At 34.3% G+C, this 23,011-nt stretch overlaps 1 protein-coding gene across 13 annotated transcripts in view; it reads right to left on the bottom strand.

Moving 5' to 3' along the window:
- LOC105676570 (forkhead box P) overlaps positions 1–23,011 on the bottom strand; it is a 286,205-nt gene that overhangs the window by 26,694 nt on the left and 236,500 nt on the right. The gene's annotated exons all lie outside the window — the stretch shown is intronic.

The following is a 23,011-nucleotide window of genomic DNA, read 5'->3' as shown; positions in this document are numbered from 1 at the left end:
TGAAGGAAAACTCACTGTTGTCTGAATGACGTTAACTCGAGTCTCCTCGACTGTTTACACAGCGGGATTTGTTTTATTAAGTTCTATCATCAAGCAGATTGTCGAGTGTAAAGACGGAATAAAAGCACCCAGCTTCTTCTCCGCGTGCACTTTTTGTTACGAGGTATGATCGAGAGTCAAAACTTTCGAGCGTTCTAGATGTCTCGACACGTTTTCCATTATTATGTTATTGTATGATATAACGAGATGATATTAGAAACAACGTTCTCTCAGAGAAATTTATTATCCTTTATAACCTTAAGATCCGTATTGCCATGAAAATAACTATTTAATGTTTGTGGTAGGTCTTACCCCTAGCCGTCTTCCGACGAAATTTTAAGTTTTAAAATTTAGCAGCAGTTAATATGGTAATTTACTAAAATTACACTTTTTGATAGTAAATTATTATTTCAAACAGAACTTAATTATAGTTAACAATCGCGTTTTTTGCTCTTATTACCCTTTTCGATAACGTGTAATTTAAATTGTTTTTCGCGAAATATCCAACAAAATATTATTCATCAGTATCTTTCCTATGAATACAAGTATCTCATAGTAAAAAATCATAAATGTACGATGTTTAAATCGCGTCATAATAAAACTGAGGGCAATTTATCTTTTGAATTACATATTGCTATAATCAATTATTGGTTTTGTAAACACTTATCTTAAATATATGTTATATCACCTACACAATAACAAGTGAAAAAAGTACAAAGCACATTCGCTTGAAAATATTTCAAATTCAACTATCCATTGGCCTTGCACTTCGTGCCTTCGTCGGAACCGAATTGCATAACAAACAATCGTCACGCAACAAAGTAATTACCACAAACACACGTGTCTCCAGACACATTGCTTGTGCAAATATTTATCAACTCAAGGATCTATCAGGCAACAGAACTGCAAAACAGTTTGTCGAAAGTACTCGTGTGCGTTTCTCGATATATTTATTTCGCGAAAATACTTCCTCGTCTTTAGTGCACATGACAAAGCTTTTGTCAAATTTAGCATTATTAAAATATCAAATAATACAAAATTGCCGATACGTGTCGTGTGCGCATATTATAAGTATGTTTATTATAAAATTCTTTTCTTTATAATTTGATTATATAAAATTACATAAATTTGTATATCAATATAATAAATATAAATATATTTTTTATATTTATTATAACAATATTATATTAATATAAATATATTTATATTACTATAATAAACATAAATATAATAAATCTAATAAAATAAAATAATTGGCTCTCGCTCAATCGCTATTAATTTAGATGCCTAGGTTAATAAATTGTTCAATTAATTCGCAAAAATATGATTAACACAAGATTACTATCTATAGTTTAATTTATTTATATCATCTAGGCATGATGCACAAGTAATGACAATTTATAGTAATAATTAACAAAGTTTATAGGATCTAATCAGTTAGTCTTTCTAAATCAGGTGTCCCGTCAGTTATCGAAGACGTTGGCCGAGATAAATTTAAAATACGTTTGTCTTCACGAAACGATTGTCTCTTGAACGGAAGGCTATGTGTCTCTTGCAAATCCAGCATTCTGAGTCCTATGCTAATCTTATTTATGTACGATTATGTATGTTTATAACATGCAAAGAAATTCCGTGACGCGCGTTATCAGTGTTTAGTCAGGAGCGTCAGCGCATGGCGTTTCGGGCCGAAGTCTGAAGCAGAGGAAAGAAAGAAAAGGGGACGAGATAGAGTCAGGAGGTGACGAAAGAAAACAGAAGACAGGGTACATCATATTTCGCAGAATTTTGCACATATACCGTTGTTAATTCATTCTTTCCGTTATTGTAATTCCCTCTTTATTGTCAAATTTAACGTTTCTATTTTACGCCGTCGCCAAACTGCTCAATTTGTAATTCACATAATTGTAATTAAGATTCATGCAGAATATCCTGATTATCATTGAACGTATTGATAACATCTGATTATCGTTAAGCGTATTGATAACATCCACTGTGTAGCACAATTCATAATTTCTATTTTAAATACTTCACATTAGTTACTAAATAACACGAATAAATGTGCATGTTGCGGTGTTTAAGTTGTTGATAATGTTATCTCCCCTAATTACGTAAAAACGTAACAATATTCGGCAAGTTTTCCCATGTACATCAAGCAAACAAGATTGTAAATTTTTTTTTTTCTATCTTTTCTTTCTATTTTGCCTTCATTTTTGTGAAAAGCGCACTTAAGATTTATAATATAAATGACTGTAGATATATAAATCACTCGCAACTTATTAAAGAGCACCAATATTTATATTGAAATTGCGAAAGACGTCGTTTGTTCGCAAAATTAATGAAATGTGACGATTGGCAGAACTGTATCCACTTTAATCCACTTGGGTTCATCCGCGATCCTCACAGACGTCCTTTAATTTATTAATTAATGCCAACCCCGCGTCTTTCTTAATGAAGAAACAGAGAATCTTAAACTGAAACCGCGAGACACAACGCGGAAAGGGATAGCAAATTCTCGTTATTCGTCGCGAAAGCGTAAAAATTTTTCAGGGAGGAAAACGGGAGGGGGACATGGGAAAAAGACGATGAAGCTTGATGTGTGTACACGGGAGAAGGGGAAGGCAAAGGAAAAAGATATAAGAGTACGGAAGAATGAAAGTATAAGGGCCAACACTGAAGGGCCATCGACTGCAGATAAGAGGGACTCCTAAGACTCTTTTAAGAAAAGGTTAAATAAAGGTCGGATGCTGCGCTTGTTGTTAGCTGTTCAGATTCCTTCGACCCTTGCTCTCACCCCTTTTTCTCTTCCCTCCCTTCCCCCTCGTCACTGGGTACTACGTGTAACGCCACTTATTTGAATCCCGGAGACTCCTTCGAGTTCGACCCTCTCGCGCGCGGTCTCTCATATCTTTTATATATTAGAATTTTCACGAACGTTTCTCCGCAAGCTCCGCTCTGTTTACTGTTTGGATTTATTCCTGCGCTTTTCCGCCCTCTGCCGGCGCGGTAACCTTCCATACCAAAACTCCTGTGGCTGTATATGAGTTCCTTATGTACACCCTCGTCGTGATACTTACTCCTCGTTGGCGAACTTTCGTCTCGTCTTCCGCTTCATCTGTTGGTATGAGGGTAGGCAAAGATCTGCCGATGTTTAGGGTTTAAATAGGCTCTCTCTGACTCATCAATATTTTCTGCTAAATATTTAATATATCAGTTTTCATAAAGATGTACTTGAGCGCTCCTACCTACACGCAGTCCAAAAAAATTATTCTATTTTCAACTGCGATAATCTCAAAGTGGAGAATAAAATTCAGATGATATGTTATAAAAAAAACGCGTATATGCGACAAAACTGAATTTTTCTTATAACTGTATATAACATTCTTTATTATTTATGTTGCATTATTCTTAATTTGATATTATTTCTTAACCTATTTATAGCAATCGCTTTAATGATATGTACAACACATTCGCTGCCGAACAAATTTCTAAATACATTATGTTGTTTATACAAAAAAAAAATATAATATATGATAGCTACTCAATGACATAAATGTCACGATTTAAAAACGAACAATCAACAATTGCTTTGTGGGGCAGACTATTCGTCAGGCAGAAAAAAGAGCATATCAATATCAGTTAATAGGTAAAAATGAATACAAAACGAGTATCAAAATTTCCGTTGTACAGATTCGATAGCAGGCAAGCGTCGGCTGTGTTTTAAACGGATGGGATATCGTTAGATTTTAAACTCGTTACAAGCACGTCTGTCAGGAGTGTTTATTCAGCGCGCTTTTTTCGCATGTCGACGATGCGCGGACTAAACTACGTGCGTCGAGTCTCGTTCAACGCGTGTGTGCACGCAGGCTTGCGTTACAAATGCTTTTGCGTGGAAAAAAAAGCCGATGGAAAAAGTCAAACGTTTAAATCAGCACAGGAGCCGACATATCGCCTGCATGATGAATCCAAATCATATTCAATGTCGATTCTCTATTTGTAGTTTGCATCTATCTATTTTGCAATTTTCTTTGCTATTTTGATATAACTATTTTATTGGGTGTTCAAGTGGCTATACCAATTTTTCGAGTTTATTATTCGATTTAACCAATGTTTCTTTTTTAATTATAAAGATATTATATATGCACGAGATTCATCATCGTGCCGAAATACTAATTTAAAATTGTATTTTTTTTTATATAATACAAATATGACAGATGAGAAATTAAAAAAATAGCTTCTCTTGGATTAAACTAATTTAAGCATATATAATATTTATACATATTGTTAAATAATTAAAAATATTCTCAGGCAACTGGATATGTTAGCAGAATAAGGTAGATTCTAAAATTATATATACATACACGTGTGTGCAGTGGTTGCAAAAGTTTTATTTGATGTTGCAAGTTCTCTCAAGACACGAAAAAGTAATGAAATTAAAAACCGAAAGACCACATTCTCAACCGGATTAACACCAGATTCTCTTATCTGTTTTATCTTGCTGAAATTCTGAATTTCAGTCGCAAAAAGGAAAATAGCAGTGAAGGGCAAAACAGGGATTGGCGAGGTGTCCCTGTCTCTCGTTTCGTATTCACGCGGCTGCGGGCCAATCAGAAGCGCGTCTCTTTACACCCACCTCCTGTTGACGTTTGTCATAATATTTTAATATTAAATCGCGTTACGGGCAGCCATGCGCTCGCATAATCAGACGTTACTCACTGGCTCGAATGTGTGTAAGAGTCTTACGGATGTGCGCAAAGGGGAGGCGGCAAAGAGAGGATGAGCAGACGCGACACGAGTATTCGACGCCCCCATCGTTTCGCGAGAAATGTAGAATACAAATTACTCCGACCTCCTGTCGCTATCCTCGCCAAGTGTTCGAGAAGAACGAGAATTTTGGGAATAATGCATAATTGAGAACCGCAAGAAAGTATTTTTGCTTGAAACACATAGCTTTCTACTGATGTGAGTTAAAGACTCAAAGACAGAACTGTGTCTCGAAATTCTATTCAATACAAAATATTTCTCCCAAAGATTTTACTTTCTTTTTAAGAATAATATATGCATAATAGTATAAATAATAATATTTTTGTAATATATACTCGCGTTAAAAATTGTGATGTATAATTTTGAAATTTTGCAGTAGACAGTTGTCGGTTGTAGAAATTCGAATGCGAGTCCTAGCCGTGAAATGTGTCGTCAACTTTACACTTCCCGTTCGTGCTGCAAAACGTCCGTCTCGGAGAAAATAATCGCGAGAGTCGCATTCAGGAATGCCACTTACGGTCAGCGTAGGGATGTCCACCGCAGTGACTTGACGTGGCTTCTGAAAAGGACGTGCAATATTGAGAGGAATTAACGATTCCGCGAACGTCCGTTTTTGGTCGACGGTCCAGCGAACGTTTTCACGTTCTACGGCTACGGAAAAGAGAAAAGGGGATGGAATTGCCTGGGCAGGGTGAAGAGGAGGAGAAGGAGGAGGAAGAGGAGGAGGAGGAAGAGGAAAAGGAGGAGGAGGAGGAGGAGGAGGAGGAGGAGGAGGAGGAGGGGGGGGGGAGGAGGAGGAGGAGGAGGAAAAGAAGGAGAAGGGGATGATGGTGCGGGCAGGGACGATTGACTAGCCATGGCGGATATTTGGAGAATGGCTAGGGACCAAGCGGACGGAATGTCTCTGGTCTCAATCGTTAACGGGCTGTGTACATTATAGATGGCCCCGTGATTGGTTCGTCAGCCTCTCAAAAACTCGGACTCATCGCCGTCGACCTCCTCCGCCTTCCCACCCCGCTCACTTCTCTCCCCTGAACCCTCAATGCCGCAATCCCGGAGTTACCTGGTCGTGGTCACTCGTTTCCAAGGTTTATTTTAGTGCAGCGACGCGACCGAACGTATCACGATGACGACCCTGGACGGACTTCTATCCAAGTTGATTCTCCCGATTGACAATGTAGAAGCGCCCTTCCATTCGTATCAATTAGTACGATTCGCTAACCTTCGCTCGCCAGGATTCCGCGATCCCGTCGTTCCCTTGCAGAATTTGCCTATCATCCGACGGTGTCTCGAACATGTCGATCGTTACAAAAATTCTCAATTGAATTATCATCACTGTTAGTAATCGTCGAACTGTGTACGTCAAAATTTCTGACAGTGTCGTGACGAATGTTATCAATCATCAATTTATAGTCGAAGATGCAAATATTTTTGGAATAATGTTAAAAAAAAATTTTATAGATAATTTTTATGCTTTTTATGCTCAATAATTAAAATGCTTTACAATCATTTTTTAAAATTACTATTCATGTATATAATGCGTGTAATTTATTGTAATTCTATGAAAAAAAAACCGTTTGTTCTTTGAGATAATTGCAAGAAACAATTTAGCTATTTTATAATTTGTTTCAATATTTTACCAACTATGAGGCAATTAATAATGCAAATAATCATGATGTTGTCTATCCGCAACAAAATATTTACACGTGTATTAAATATGTTTACGTTGCTCTTGACATATTTTACAAATGACGGAAGTCTGAAAAAGTGGCCTTTCGGCACTCTCGAAATAATATAACGGACGACGCAGCGCAAAGAAACAAAGATCGTTGGCATTATGCAAGGTAAACGTTGCCCGCGGTATGCTCTCCCGTAGGTATCCACTGTCTGTATGTACAGGAATTAATGTATAGAGGTGTGGGATTGTCGCAGCTGGATAGGCGAGATACAGAAGGTCGAGGCTGTCCAAAGAGATGGTACCGAAGAGGCAGAGGGAGCGAGAAAGTATGTGCGTGCGCCCACGAGAGCATAGCGCCGCCGACATCGACGAAGGGTGAGAACGAGAACGGATGAACAGAGAAACCGGAACACAGGGTGCATCGGAGAGAGTAATTTTGACATTCTGCGGGTTTGCTTACATCCATCGGTTCAGCGATTTTCGCGTACGCATCGCGAAATGTGCAACGTCGTACGTGTCGTCGCAGTGCCAATCTTCGATTTCTTCTTCCGTTTCAATAGGATATGTGTTTTCAGCCAGAAACACCGGTATAGTCAGTCAAACTAAACGACTTGCAAGTACAGACTTTGCAAGTTATATTTTATTTGCTTCTAATTCTGAATCGACTTGACAAAAATGTCAGGGATGAATCCAGCGATAATTTTACACATTTTAAACATTTTTGTAATTTTTTTCTTTCTAAATTGCTAAATTACTGATTTGTTAGTTGCAAAAAAATAAAGTTGCAAAGTTTTCATCGTACAATTTAAAAATTATTCGACGCGATTTAAAAAAACATCTTGATTGATTTCATGAAATAGTAGATACATGAATAATAAATATACAATTATAGAGATAATTATAAATTTTTAATAATCGTTATAGATATCGTCATTATTAGCTAGATAATAACAATTGAAAAATGGGAAATCGATAAGCAACAATAATTAAAATGTAAAAACGAGAGTTTTCGATCAACAAAGTTAAACATTGTTGTCGCGAAACAATTCGTCGTTTGGACGGAACAATGTTCTCTTTCAAGAAACTGGCAACCAGATAAATCCTTAGGCAATGGCCAGGTAATCTCTTCGCGCCGGAGGAGGCTTGTGTTTTACTTTCGTTCCGATTAATAATTCAGTATCAATTAGTGGCCATTTGAATTATGAAGAGTCCTTTCTTCGCTCCTAACTTTCCGGCTGGCGGATCTTGTGGCTTCCTTGCCAAAGAAATAAAGCAAAAAACGCGGGGTCGACAAAATACCCACACTCGAATCTCACGCGGCATATTGTGTCTATCCCGTTTTGATTAAATTAAGTCAATTGCCGAAATAACTACACCAGCGTATCAAAAGCATACGCTTTTACATGATTAAGAAATTATTTGAAATGTCTGAGCGTGTTAAACTTTTATAAGCTGCCAGTATTCTTCAAGCTCTTTCACTTGAAAATCTCCCAATATGAACGGAAAATTTAATCTACATAATAAGATTACGTAAGTTATATGAATCACATCAAATGCGATAGCAAAAGACAATCAATTTGTGTGCTAAAAAGGACGTGTAAAATATTCGATAACCTGCTTTATATTTTTTTTTTTTTAAATACTCCTCTATGTCCATTTTCCGAAAAAGGTAACTCAAACACTGCAACAAAGAAACAACAGTTTTCAGACTGCCGTTGTAGTTGTACAAACACTGTTAGACTTCCTCGTTACATCGAACACGATATTGTAATATCGAGCAGCAGCAAACACGACTTCTATTAATACCATTTTCGCAAAGATACAGTAGACTAACGAAGGATGAACAAAGGGGAAAAGATCGAACAAAAGAGAAAAGAGCCACGTAGAGAGAGAGAGAGAAAGAGAGAGAGAGAGAGAGAGAGAGAGAGAGAGAGAGAGAGAGAGAGAGAAGGGAGGAGATAAGGAAAAGAAGAGGGAGAGGGAAAGAGAGAGGGAGAGGGAGGGGGGGGGGAGCAGAGCACTGGAAGAACGGGAGAAAGGCCGCTAAAAGCCCTCGCTGATGCAGTGGAGGAAAGGAAAAGCTGACGAAGGCAAAACCGCCCCTGAAAAGTCTCAGGGGTGGAAAAGACTGGGACGATGGTTACCGCCAAGTGGATGTAATTTTTCCGTTGTTTGATTTTCATTAACGACTTGTGGCCAACGCGGGCAGGAAACAACGTGGCTCGGAGGCAGGAAAGGTCCAAGAAACGGGAAATTATGCTCCACCAAACAGATGTATCCTTTATTTCATTTTCTTCGGCGGACGTAGTCGGAAATTTATTCCCGCCGCCAGAGGCGGCTACGCGCTAATGGCGAAAGTCAGCAAGAAACAAAACATCTCGTGTTATATCGCACAGTATTATCGTTCAGCTACAAAATGTCCTGAAGTAAGATTGATGAGAAAGTTACGAAACGAATTTATTTAATATCGAAGACAAATCGACTTAATAAAATGAGAAAATCAACTGGACAATTCTTATCTCGGGTATAATCCAAATGTAACTTAATCAAAAAACTGTAGTACATTAGATAGATTGATCACGTAGATAAGTAAATAGGTTTAATTACAAACTTATTGATTTTGTCATTCTTTTACATGATATGTCACAGAAAAGTAAAGAATTAAATTTACGTAACTCTTTCAAATTTCATTACAAATTAAGAAATTATCAAAATAAAAGAATTCATAAATTAAAATGTTATATTCGTTATAATTACGTGATAATTAAATATACTGATATTATTCGACAGTTTTCGTATCTGATTCTATATACAGATTGGTAATCCACGCAAGCCGTGTTCTAGTACTTGTTCTGTTGAAAATAGAAAAAATACTGGTACAGAGAAAAGTTGAATGACATGAAAAGTGCAAATGCATATTTTCTTTTAAAATAAAATTATATGTTTTTTGCATAAATAGGTTCTTCTGAATATTCTGTGTAAAAAGAAATTAGGGAAAATTTCAAATATGTCGTGAAATATTTACCTTTCGAACACCTTATCCTAATACTTTTATATACAAAATATTCAGAAGAATTTATTTATGCAAAAAAAATTATATAAGTAATGCCATTAAAAATAAGTGCAATTGCACTTTTTCGGTGCACTTACGTTTTGTTACGTTAACGTTGCACTTACAAAAAAATAAATCAATGAAAAAAAGTTTTTTTTCTTATGCCATTTAACTTTTGCTTCTACCATTTTTTTCCATCTTCAATACAACAAATACTAGAATCCGGCCCAGTTGCGTGAACCATCCTGTATATGTATATATTGCATTCTAATTAATAGGAGAAGTTATATAAACATGAAAGGATAAATACGATATTAATTGGTTATACTTTTTTGTAACATGTGTTTTTCGCGTGCATTCGAAAAACAGAGAATATCCGATATAGATGCTGAAGACAGAAAATTATCGAGTCTGCCGTCTTTCGAAAGAGCGATTCCCACGCGATTTTCACAAAAAGGCGGCGCGACGCGATAAAAAAAGGCGCAGAGTGAATAATGGAAAGTGGCGAATTCCTTTTCTGGTAGTCGCGGGGCAGACGAGCTCCATTAAAGGTCCCTAAATCCCCGACGTATCCCGCCCTCTCGCACTACGCGATTCACTCATCCCTGCGATCCCGCCGGCCCCGCAATCCTGCCGCGTACATGGACGGATCATGACCCAGCATACGGGCGTTCGCTTTTGCTCATAGACGCATATTTATTCGCAGTCCATTTTGGTTTGTTTGCACAAAAGAGAGAGTCCGTCAGGCCGACGACGAACCTCCGGCCGCAGTCGCCTCGCCGCCCCACTTTTGCAGCACTTCGCTTTTGCATTCCTCCGTGCCTCCGTTTCCGAGGGATGAAAAATACAAGGGAGGCTAGCCGCCAATGTTCTTGACGTACTTTTGCGATCGCTTTATCGAGAAATCGCGTTGTTCCTTTCAATCTCGTTTTTATAACAATGTTTTATGTGATTTTGCTTAATCGACGTCCGCGTATTTCTATTTTATTTGTAAAATGAATTCAATAATTGCAATCTGCCGTGGGCATATTTTATATTTCAGAAGATTATATGTTAAATAATAATTAAAATTAATATTCTATTAGTTCCAACTAAGTTTTTTGCTGGATATTATCCAAATTAACAATAATTTTGATAAATTGAAACACTTTCATTTTTATTTAATAAAGCGTTTTTTATATAATTTTTTATGAAATATATTTTCCTGTTGCTGGAAAGAAATATCTTGACGATGAACGATATCGACGTAAAAAGGAAGCACGATTAAGAGGAACATGGTACACGAAGAGTTGGGGAATTCGAATGGCGTCAACCCGTTTTGAATTTCAAGCCCGACGCTGCCGGAATATCGGATGAGATTGCGGTTAAAAATTGTACGATATTACTTAAGTCTCGTCTTGCCAAACTCAAGGAGTTCTTGATGATACAATTAAGTCGAGCAACAGCAGATTTTCTGACCCGGAAAATTATCCAATATTTTTCACGCGCCGCGCGAGGGACGAGCAAAGGGTGAGAAAAATGCCAGGTTGTTCCGGACTCAGGAATTAGAAGCGAAAAGGGGTGCGAGAATATTGGATAGAGCACCTTTAGATAGGACAAAAGGGTAGCTTTCTTCTAATGAAAGGTAAATTCGTCAAGATGCTTCTCAAGGAAACTAAAGGGTGCTTACAACGCGTAACTTAAACAAAATTGGTCTTTCTTGACAGCATGGCGATATAGAGATGTTAAGAAAAAATTCAAGCCTTTATGCCAATTATTCTGCTTTTAAATATAATTTTTTAATTTTTAGGGTGTAGAATTCCGCATTATCGCATTTTTTATTATGCTGATTATGAAATATCATGGAAATACAATCTACAAGGTGCTTCATATATACCCAATAAACATTAGGACATTCTATGTACGTTCTATGTATATACATATATGTATATTGTATATTCTATGTATATACAGAGAATGTGAAAAGTATATAAAGCGCATATCTTATGTATGTGAAATAATTACCACATGGATGTACATAGGATGTCCATAGTACATACATAGGTATATTCCAAAGATATGCAGTATACATTCGTAGTATATACATGGGGTATATTCCGAGGATGTGCAGTGCACGTTTGCAGTATGTACATAGGATATATTCCGAGGATATGCAATACACATTCGTGGTATGTACATGAGGTACATTCTATGTATGTACATAGTATATACAGTACGTTTTTTAATAATAAACAATTTTCATTCATTCGGATATTTATCTACCCAATTTTTGAACAATCAGTTTATCTAAATTCCCTGTGTTGGGATTCAGATATTAAACTGATAGAAAAAGTTATTACATCTTCAAATTGAAGACTTCAATATTATTACCCGCTTTTTGCAAGTTTTATATAGTTTTCATGATTAAAACTTAAATACGAGATAGCGCATAATGCGTCACATAGCGACAAGCGAACGAACTAATGCCTGATTCTATGTATATCCATACGATATCCTATGTATATCTATAAATGTACTTACATCAGCGTATATCGTATATATGTATGTTACATGCAGGGTTGGGAAGTAACGCGTTACTTGTAACGCCGTTACCGTTACAATTACTTTTTTTCGGTAACTGTAACGGTAACGGCGTTACAAATTTTTTTTTGTAACAAAAAAAGTAACTTTGTTACATTTTTCGGTAACGAGTAACGAATTTAACAGTTATTTTTATCGTTACATTTCTCAAATTTACTCTATATATCTACGAATTTATAGACAAACTAACAATAAGAAAACTTTTTAATTTATATTCACAGCATCTAAAAATTTTTAAGAAAGCTGGTTTACAACTTATTTTAAAAATTTTTCTTATTTAAAATATCTTATTATCAAAATTATTACTTTTATTATATATCATTAAAATTATTACATTTTATATTAATACAATATTAATATAATATCATTATTAAAATTATATCATTTTTGTTACTTTAATGAAAAATAATGTTTAAAAATTTTTAATGTTTACTGTAAATTTGTAATGTTTAATTTAATCTTGTATTAGAAAAATTGTGCATAAAATTTGTATTATATATAAAAAAAGTAAATAAAATTGTAACAATTCATTACTTTTTGAGTAACGGCAACGGTAACGAGTTCCTTTTTAAAATTGGTAACGAGTAATGACAACGAGTTACTTTTTAGAAAAAAAAACGGTAACAGTAACGAGTTACTTTTATAAAGTAACTTTCCCAACCTTGGTTTCATGTATATACATGGAATGTACACGAGGTATATTCTAGTATACAGGCAGCGATCTCGTTCGAATATACATTGTATGTATATCCATACGATATCTTATGTATATCCATAAATGTATCTACCTCAACGTATATCGTATGTACGTTACATGTATATACATGGAATGTACACGAGGTATATTCTATGTATATACAGGCAGCGATCTTGTTCGAATATACATTGTATGTATATCCATACGATATCCTATGTATATTCATAAATGTATCTACCTCAGCGTATATCGTATGTATATACGTTTGATGTATATACATGAAATGTACGCGAGGTATATTCTATGTATATGCAGGCAGCGATCTCGTTCGAATATACATTCTATGTATATCTATAAGATATCTTATGTATATCCACAAATGTATTTACATCAGCGTATATCATATGTATGTACATAGTATATACAGTACATTTTTTTTTCACATTATGGATATTTCATGTATATACATAAGATATCGAATGTTTACTGGGTATTATACATATTTTATAAAGTGTTCTCAGTTTGTACCATCAAAATATTACACATACTTTGACATAGAAATTTTATTTTAATATATATCTTTCTCTTTAAAAAAATAATTCTTATCATTAATTAAATTATTATTATTTACGTGAGAAAGATTACAAGTACATAACATATTTCATCATATATCTGTTTTACTTCTAGTAGAAAAATAATGCAAAATTGGAACACAAATGTGATTATTGACTAATTAATATATATTTTTATATTGATATATATTTTTCATTAATTTATGTACCTAGATTTTTCATCATATAAAATTAAAGTTAAAAACACAAATAATACATATAATGGAAAGGTTCATATATGATAACTATCAAATAATATGATAGAAAGGCATTAAGAGCCGTCGCGGGATGTTAGTGCAAAATTATTTTAATTTTTCTTAAAAAAATTAATTTATTAGTCTACGTGAGACAGTTAATTTGTACACCGATCTCTGGTTCGAGATACTTAGAGTATACGAAAATTTTAATACATTGTTCTCATATATGGAGAATCATTATGTACTGATAGGAATTATTGGAAAGAAAGGAAGAGAGAGAAAAAATATCAGGGCGCGAGTGGCTAAGCAGGGAATTGAACCCGGATCTTCCGCTTGCCGGGCGAATGTTCTGACCACTAAACTACTCAGAAAGTTAAAAAATTATATTTAAAGATGTAATTATCTGTATCGTAGTTGATTTTTCAATATATATTTTTAAAAATAGATTGCAATACCATTACATTATGTCAGAATTTTCCATTTTATACACATATATATATAATTAGTATAAAGACAGACATTAGTATAAAAGATCTTACTTTTTACTTATCACACACAATGCACAAAGAATATAAAACTTGAGTTATTTTTTTAAAGCGTATCATATGTATAACTTTTAGATGAAGCAAAAATTGAATAGTGCGTTAAAGGGTTAAAACGATTACCGCGTTTAATATTCATTTTGTTCGCAGTCTTGAATATTAACGGCGATATAAAGTAGAGGGTGTAGAAAACTCTAAAGGGCGAACACGGAAAGGCATTGTACATGAATAAAACAAATGAAAACATTTTTGCGGTTAAACAGTATCCTCTCTTATTATATAATTGCAAAATGCAAGATTAAAATGTTATATCTTGAAATTATATCACATCTTTTCTCTTGTTTAATTAGTTTGACCATTAGCAAGATGCAGAAATTATTTCATTTTCGTGAGAATATAAACTTAATAAAATTAAATTTTAATCTACGATATTCTTTTTCGAAAATAAAGTCATTAAGTAGATATTTTCAGAAAATATTTTTAGTTTGAATTCTCATCAGTTTAGAAACACGTGTCCAAATAAATCGGTTTACAGCAATTTGTGAAAACAATTATTGCAAGTTGTCTAAATATGTCCAAAATTTCTTTGGATATAATTAATATGTAATTGAAGATTATTCAGACCATACGTGCGCTAATATTGTAATTCCAGATAATATTTCAGCAAAATTTTTCAGACATATCCAAGATTTACTGAGCCGACACGTCGAAGATTAAATATACTTGTAAGATTTTAAAATCACGCAAATCACGGCGACACGTAAATCACGTTTCTCTGACGGAGCGACGGCGTAGCATTCCTGTTTTTCGCCACTAATTCGCCGAGAATTGCGTTGCCGCCCCCGTCCTAGGTAGTACGCACGAAAGCTGCATTTATATTCAGTCGGCGGTGCCGGTCGGATCCGGGACGCGCTCTCGAGATCGCGGCAGATGAGGTGCTTTAAAAGGAGAAAAGGAGTAAACGCGAAACGCAGCCGCGCGCTCGAGGTCGCGGGAGAAGCGGCGAGATGAATAAGAAGGAGTAGAAGACGGCGGTTGCAGGAGCGCGATCCCGCATATTTCATATGCAGAGGGCTGTTTTGCTTGGCCTAAGCAATATTATTACCATATTTTTCGCATAATGCGCTCGCGTGTATGTCTCTTATTCACGCGACACCCTCTCGCTACGGATAGCGTGCAGTGTGAGGCGCGGTACATTTTAACGTCTTATCATTTATTGTGTTCATTTTGTGTTTTTTATACGTAATATACGCAAGCACCGATGACAAGTTTATACACTGCAGCAACGCAAAGTATCGAAACCCACCTGTGACATCGCATGCTCATAAAAGCATTTTTTTTTAATAATATAAAGATATAATGCGAAAATACTTATGTCTTCCAATTCAAACACAATATTAAAACAAAAAGATACGATGCCACGACAAAATGTCCAAAATTAAATCTGTTTTGACATGCTTTTGACAATAAAAGCCATCGAAAAAACTGAAATTTTATTATTGAACATATTAATTGAGATTTATTATTATCGTCAGATTTGAATTACAAATTGCGGAAAAAACTCACAAATAAATATTATCAAATAAGTAAAGTTAAAAGAGTAACGTATTATGAAATAATCTTCCGCAGAAAAAGATCATGATTTCTCCGAGAAAAATCAGAATTTAAAATATGCTTATAAAAAGTTTTAATGCTTCTTTCCATACATAATATATCCGTTCTATAATATGAAAAAAATGCAAAATTGCACAGTCATTTTCCAAACATTAACTAAAGAACTTCAAGCAATACTTTACCCCTGAAAACGGAAGGGATAAAATTTTAGAGTCGCGGAACCGCGAATGATGGGATCGGAGGCGGGGATGACATATCGAATTGAAGCGCTTTTCAATACAAGTACGTAGATGAAAATGTATGAGAAATAGTAGAGTCGAAATTACACGCAACCCTCTTATTTCATCGCGCGTAGTCCGCGGAATTTATTCAAGTGAAGAGATTCCGAAAAATTATGACCGATAAAGAAACAAATTTTGAATTCCATCAAAACGGCGCGTTGAAAACATTATTCCGCTTGTACTGTGATTATCTCCATCAACTCTCTCATATTCTGTTTTCTCGAGCACCCTCAATTTCGAAGTATCATCTCTTTAACTTGGATACGATTTTTCAGTGTTCTTATAAGAACACTCAAAAATCGTAGAATAACGTAGAATAATGTAGAATCATATGTGTATTCAAACATGTGAATATATGCTTATGAGCGATGACGTAATCAACAAAACGGTCGATTAGCAATTTATTAACAGTTCTGTATTTTTATTTTTTTCCGCAAAAAAAATTTTATCTTAAGAAATTTTTACTTTTCTATCTACACGTGCAATTGATACAGTAAAAGTATAACATAATAAAAATTGCAATATTACATATTTCAAATGAATGTATGAGCATCTCAGAGGTATATTATGTTAAATCACATTTTTCGACAATTTCGAGTTATTATTATCACAAGATTCTATACTCCAATTTTTACTCAATAATAAACAGCGTTAAGTCCTGATAGCGATTCGACGATTCAATAATGAAAACAATAATAAAGAACTAGAAGAACTTGAAGAAAACTTAGATGGGACTGAAAATGAGAATAATTTAGCAGTAAGAAGAAAAATTATGTTCATGTGACTTAACGTACTCTATCTCTGAAGTGCTCATATGTCTCAAATTGACTCGAATGTATGATTATTCCATAAAAAATGTATAAAAATTATTAATCGTGATTATATCGATTAACATTTCAAATTTTGATTTCGCTTACCTACGTGTCCAAAAAAGTAGAAAATTTTGAAATAGTTTGGATATTCTCGAGGATAAGCTCACCTGAAAACAAAAAGATTTCTCACTTAATATTGCACTTAATCAAAAATTGTGTATCATTATATTTAAGTTAAATTCATCAGTAATATTTTCAACAAATTATGGGATATCAATTATTGGTATATTAATTATCGGCCTATTAAAATTATTGTCAAAGTTATCAAAATTAATAAAATATTTCAAGAAATGGCATTCTTTTGCAGAAATGAATAAAGACTTGCGACAAGATTTGTGATCTGCGCAAAAAATCTATCGAAAAATCCGCGTTATGTAAAAATTCGGCCATGTTTCGAATTATTTGCATAAACAGAACACGTTCTATGTTTGCGCATATACACAAAAAATGTAAGTGCGTGAAGTCGTAGTACGACTATTTCTTCGCACACTATCGTAATCTTCGTTGATCCATCCTTCTTTAGGCAAATAATTATGTAATGTAAAAAGAGCAAAAACGAAAGAGAGCATTAAATTAAATAATAGCTAAATCATAAGTTACACAGTTTAAAGAAAAACATTACTTATAGTACGACACATATGTCAACATTGAATCGATGTTATCCTAAGTTTTAATCATTTAATGACAATGTTTGCGAATTCTTATCTTTTGATCTAACAAATATTAAGAAATTTTGAGAAAAAATTTTTAATCATAAGTTTTTAAATTTTTTTACTTAAAGTAAGGATATACACGTCGTTTACAATCGATATTTGACTTCACGACTGGATACTTTATCACCGAAGCAGAGGTGAGTTAGAGTGGACTTTGTTTCTAACTGGACAGAAAATAATGAAGACATGAATGGAGGTGCCCAAACGACCGTTGGTCCCAACAGGGTGCTTAAGTAAAAATATTTAGGCCGTTATCGAATCGATCCCGCACGTGACCCGAACTACTCAGCGAGTGTCTTGACGCTTTGTCTCGATTGACGGCACACGTTGCAAATACATAATTCTTAACTCATTTTTTTTTTTAAACTTTACACTAAATGTACCGTAATAACGTAGATCACACTAAATGCTTCATAATTATTTTTTCCATATTTTATAATTATATATTTTATATTAAATTCCTTATAGAAAATTATTTTGAAATGAATAAAAAAGTAAAATCTGTTGTGTTTATTTAAATGAATATACGTATAATCCAATATATAGAATCAGAATTACTACTATATGTATAAAATAGTAAATTTAATATTTCTTTTTTACAACCCAGATAAGATAAATTTTCAAAAGTTGAAGCAATTGTGACAGAGAAAAGCGAGTGTGTATAGAAATTCTAATACCCCCTAAGACGTCGCTCACAGATTCTGTAAGGGGGCAGTTTATATGCAGCTTACGGATGGGTCAGCATGGGTAAAGATATATATTTTTCAATATAACACACGAGGGACCGACGGCTCGGACTACGTGAATCGCTCGACAGAGCACAGGAGTCGACGTTATTTTTTATCTTTATTAGATTGCCGGGTACCCGTTAGTTGAGGTTCGATGTGCTATGGACGAACGTGCATGAATATCAAGTGCCGGTAACACGCGGCGCATTTTATCGTCCTTCGGACTACTTAAATATATTCTTCAATTATAAAAAAACCTTTTGATAATCAGCTAAAACGCTGCACGATTAATTTATATAACTTTATAATTTACTTACAATTAAATTAAAAATACAGCTGAATGTTTGCAAATTCTAATTTAACTCAATTTTTCTGAAAAAAACTCATCCCTCCCCCCCCCCCTAGAAATGATTTTTTAATCATTATAATATACATTAAATTACATATACTTTATTTAATTGAGCAAATGTGAATTAAATAAATTTTAAAAATATATCAATATAAAAGTTAAATAATTTTTCTCGCATATTTTATTTTTAAACGTAATGCATTTAAAAGAGACGAATGGGTCTGTCGCGCATTTGAACGATAAGAAAGCGTAGGCGGATGTTTGTTTGGTGGGCCGTTAATGTCGCCGCGTGTGTATTGTTTACAGAATAACCGCTTGCCTCCCCCTCTGACGGCGGTGCGGTTTGTCGATATTGAGAGAGTCGACGCGGCGGTGTCGTCCTTTGAAAAATACTCAAGGTAAACTCGTGTGTTGATTGTATGTTCAGCCTGTGAGAGAGTGAGCTCGTGTGTAAAGAGCGCCTCTCGGTGGAATTTCCAGAACGTTACATCGGCTTCTTCCAAAGTACTTTAGTTTCCGTGGGAATCATAATCCCAGTCGTGAACGACTCCGCGAGTTATCGGGGAATTTGCAAACATAAGAGTCGCTTGGAAATTCCACCAATCAGAATCTCGTTGGCATCGAGTAGATTGAAACCTGCGATTTTATTTTACAAGCAACGCGCGAGACAAATTATTACTATATAGGCGTATAAATTTTAAAAAAGATGTGATAGATATTATCTTCATCTCAATATTTTATATCAATATTTATGCTGTATACAATATATAATATATAATAGAATTAAAAAATATAATTTATTTTCAAAAGATTTAGACACGGTTATAAAAAAATATAAAAAAATAAGATAAAATAGCAAAAAAATATTCTTAAATATATTACGTTCACAATTTATTACATGTTAATTAACAAAATAAAAATTATTGAAAATAAATGGTAGAGAGAATAACAATATATAACGTCGTTTATAAAATTTAAACGAAAATCACGAGAAATCTTTCAAAGAGTTTAGCCCGTACACTCTCGCATCGTTTAAAAGACTGGAAATGCGCATGGACGCGCCGGCGGATGATAATTAATGGAGACGTAACGAGTGGGCGTAGCCGGAGACTAATATGCGAAATAAATCTGCGGTAATAGTAAGTAATTTGGCCAATAAGTCGATAACAAATTGGGTTTGCCAGCAGCAATACGCGGCTCCCTTAATGGCAGGCAAGTGACCGCTTCACCCCCTTCGACACCCACCGCCCTTTCACCCGTTCGTTATTCGTCGACCATATAGAGCTACTTCCGCGCACGTCGCCTTTTACGTCCCTGCTTTACACACTCGAGGAGCACCCCTTTTCGCCGACGTATTCATATTTCACTGGTAATATAGGAAAGTTTTGTTTAAACCGTAAAATCCATTGGCGGCAATGGATAGTAATCTTTTAGTAGACACTACTAAAAAGCGAAATCCCCGAAAGGATAAAATAAATATTCACATACGATGTCTTTTATATTAAGAGACAAATTGATTTATTTTTACATTTTATTTCATCAAGCTTAAATTCATAATAATTATAATTATTATTATGATAGGAAAAGAAGAAGAGAAATGGTTGATATATTTACATATGAAAGATCAGAATACAATATAAAATTTGCAAACATCAAATCGTTTAATCTAATATAAATCACGACGTAAAAGATTCTATGACGGATAATATTCCATAAAATTTTATTTAGAAAAAAACCAATTTGATGTTTGTTAAGAAATTGTTAAAATTAATAGTAAATGTTAATATTGATAATTTTTCAGCAATTACCAAATATTATCAATAATTATTGTACAATTTTTGAGATTCTTTATTACCTAAAGCTGTAAATATATCGAGATATATCGGTAGATGCAACGGACCCAAGACGAAGTAACGTCTTCCTTTATTCAAAGATGAAGAGGATTAAAAGAAACCCGTTGGTCAGTCGTAATGAATAATGCCCACATCTGTTCGGGACATCCCATCAGTAACTGCGGCCCCCCACCCCCTCTTTCACCGTACTTCCTCATCTTGGTGCTCACCCTAAAAACCATTTCCACCCCATCACTGCCTTCTCGCCCGATTTCGCTGCATATCAAATTATGGAGTTCTGAATGGCCGATCGTCGCCTGCTGCTGCTGTGATATATTTGGATATATTAAATTTTTTTTCATACCGGACACCCAACATACATGCACGTTTATATCGCGGCCGAATCAATATGGTGCTTAGTTCACTATCTTACTACTTTCTTCGATATTTTTTCTTCTTAACCTAACAAAATAATAAAAGAAAAAAGTACATAAGAAACAAAAATTTTGTAAATTAATTTTTTTTTACTTTCTATTATATTAAACAATTTAAAATGTAAATGTATAAAAAATAGGTATACTTTTAAAATGGAAGCGACAAAAATTAATTACTACAATATATTAAAATAAAAAACTTTAGAAATAAATAAGTTGTAATTTTATTCAATCCTCTCTATATAATCTTTATTAAAATTTTAATAAGTTAAAACAAGATTAAAAACGCAGTCTTTATTTCTTTTAATTTAAATATTATTTTTCAGGAATCTGTCTGTTAATTTAAAAAAAAATGTTTTTATTTTCTTAAAGGTACATCTTCAAATCATCCCTTGAATTGCTTCAATTTCCACAATAATATTCCCTACTGCTCAAAACATCAGAATCGTATCGGAATTAACGTCGAGAGGTCAAAAATTTGCAAGAATAACGCTTATTGGACAATTACGTTTCCCTACAGCCCACACATAAACCTCCACCCATAAGGTCGAGAGGCTTCGTTTGCATAGTCGCCGACACCTTGCGTGTCCATTACACGGGGTTGGTACGGGCAAGCGAGGGGGCGGCTGGAGGTGGTCGACGAGGGTGAGGCGGTAAGAGGTGTGAACCGTAAACGCGCCACGTGCGCCAAATGGAAATGGACCAAATATCGCTGCAAACACTCGACCGTGCGAGTATCGATATACGACGCACCCTCCTACATCTCTCCGACTTCCTGATCCACCCCCAAACTCTACTGCGATCAAGGCATACACATATAGGCACACACAACCAGTGAACCTCCGTTTGTCGTTTATATACTACCTCCTACTCCCCGTCTCACGAGCACACGTGTGCGACGTTCCGCTCGAAAATTCTCCGGTCATTCGAATCCATCAAACGTCCGCAAAATATCGTGAGCTACTTCTCTTGTACACTTTGACATTTGCACACTATACGTATGAGTGTTGGCGCAAGACGTATAACGTCAATAGTTGTGTACAGAAAAACGTACGATTTCTAAACGTATTTATTTTCATCATAATTTTTTTCAGATGTTAAAAATTTGTTTGTAAAGTAAAAGTAAAGTATAATATATATACTTTACTTTTACTTTACGAAAAAATTTATATATGACATATATGACATTTATGTTTTTTACAACATTGAATAAATCGTTATGTAATCGTTTTTAAATAAATCGTCGAACTCTTTGTAAAATTAATTAATCATTAATTTAAATTTAGTTTTACTACGTCCTATATATACATATACATATATATAAATTACACAAATATGAAAATTTGTTTAAAAAGCTGTGCAAATGACGGAATAAATTATGCATTTAAATACGTTATGTGCAAATGCTATAAAAATGAATATTAGTAACTCTATATAATAACCCGCAAGTTTAAATAAAATTTTCTAATAATAATATTTCGTATACCGGTCGATAATATCAAGTCGAATTTTTCTCCAAATATTTTTTCAATTTGTCACTATTTAAATTATTCTCCGCCGTTAAATAAAATCTTGTTTCTCAGTGTGAATCTTGCACATTAAATGTATTATCGCAACGGATTTAAGTTCTCTGACTCAAGATACGGCAAAGTCGGAAGAAGAAACTCGCGACAAGAAATAATTTCCTTCTTGTTTCCATTCGCTTCGTTCGTTTATCTATTCATCCAGTTTCAGCGGAAATCGCGGAAAACGGGAACTGTAGCAGAGATAGGAAAAAAAAAGAAAAAAAGAATAAAAAACACAAGATACGAACTGGACAAACGGAAAAAGAGATACATACATGGTCCCATGGAAAGTTGCTGAAACTAATTAGCTGTCATTTTTAAACACAGATAGGAAGCAAGAAAAGTAAAATACCTTATAACAGAACATTTTGCAGTTTTATTTACATATAAACTGATAATATTTTCATCATTAAATAAACATTATAAAAAAAAGTCAAATATCGTTACCTTAATGGTATATATTTTT

This window comes from Linepithema humile, chromosome 5 (genome assembly GCF_040581485.1).
Source record: "Linepithema humile isolate Giens D197 chromosome 5, Lhum_UNIL_v1.0, whole genome shotgun sequence".
Lineage (NCBI taxonomy): Eukaryota > Metazoa > Arthropoda > Insecta > Hymenoptera > Formicidae > Linepithema > Linepithema humile.
This window is presented reverse-complemented; position numbering and strand designations above follow the sequence as displayed.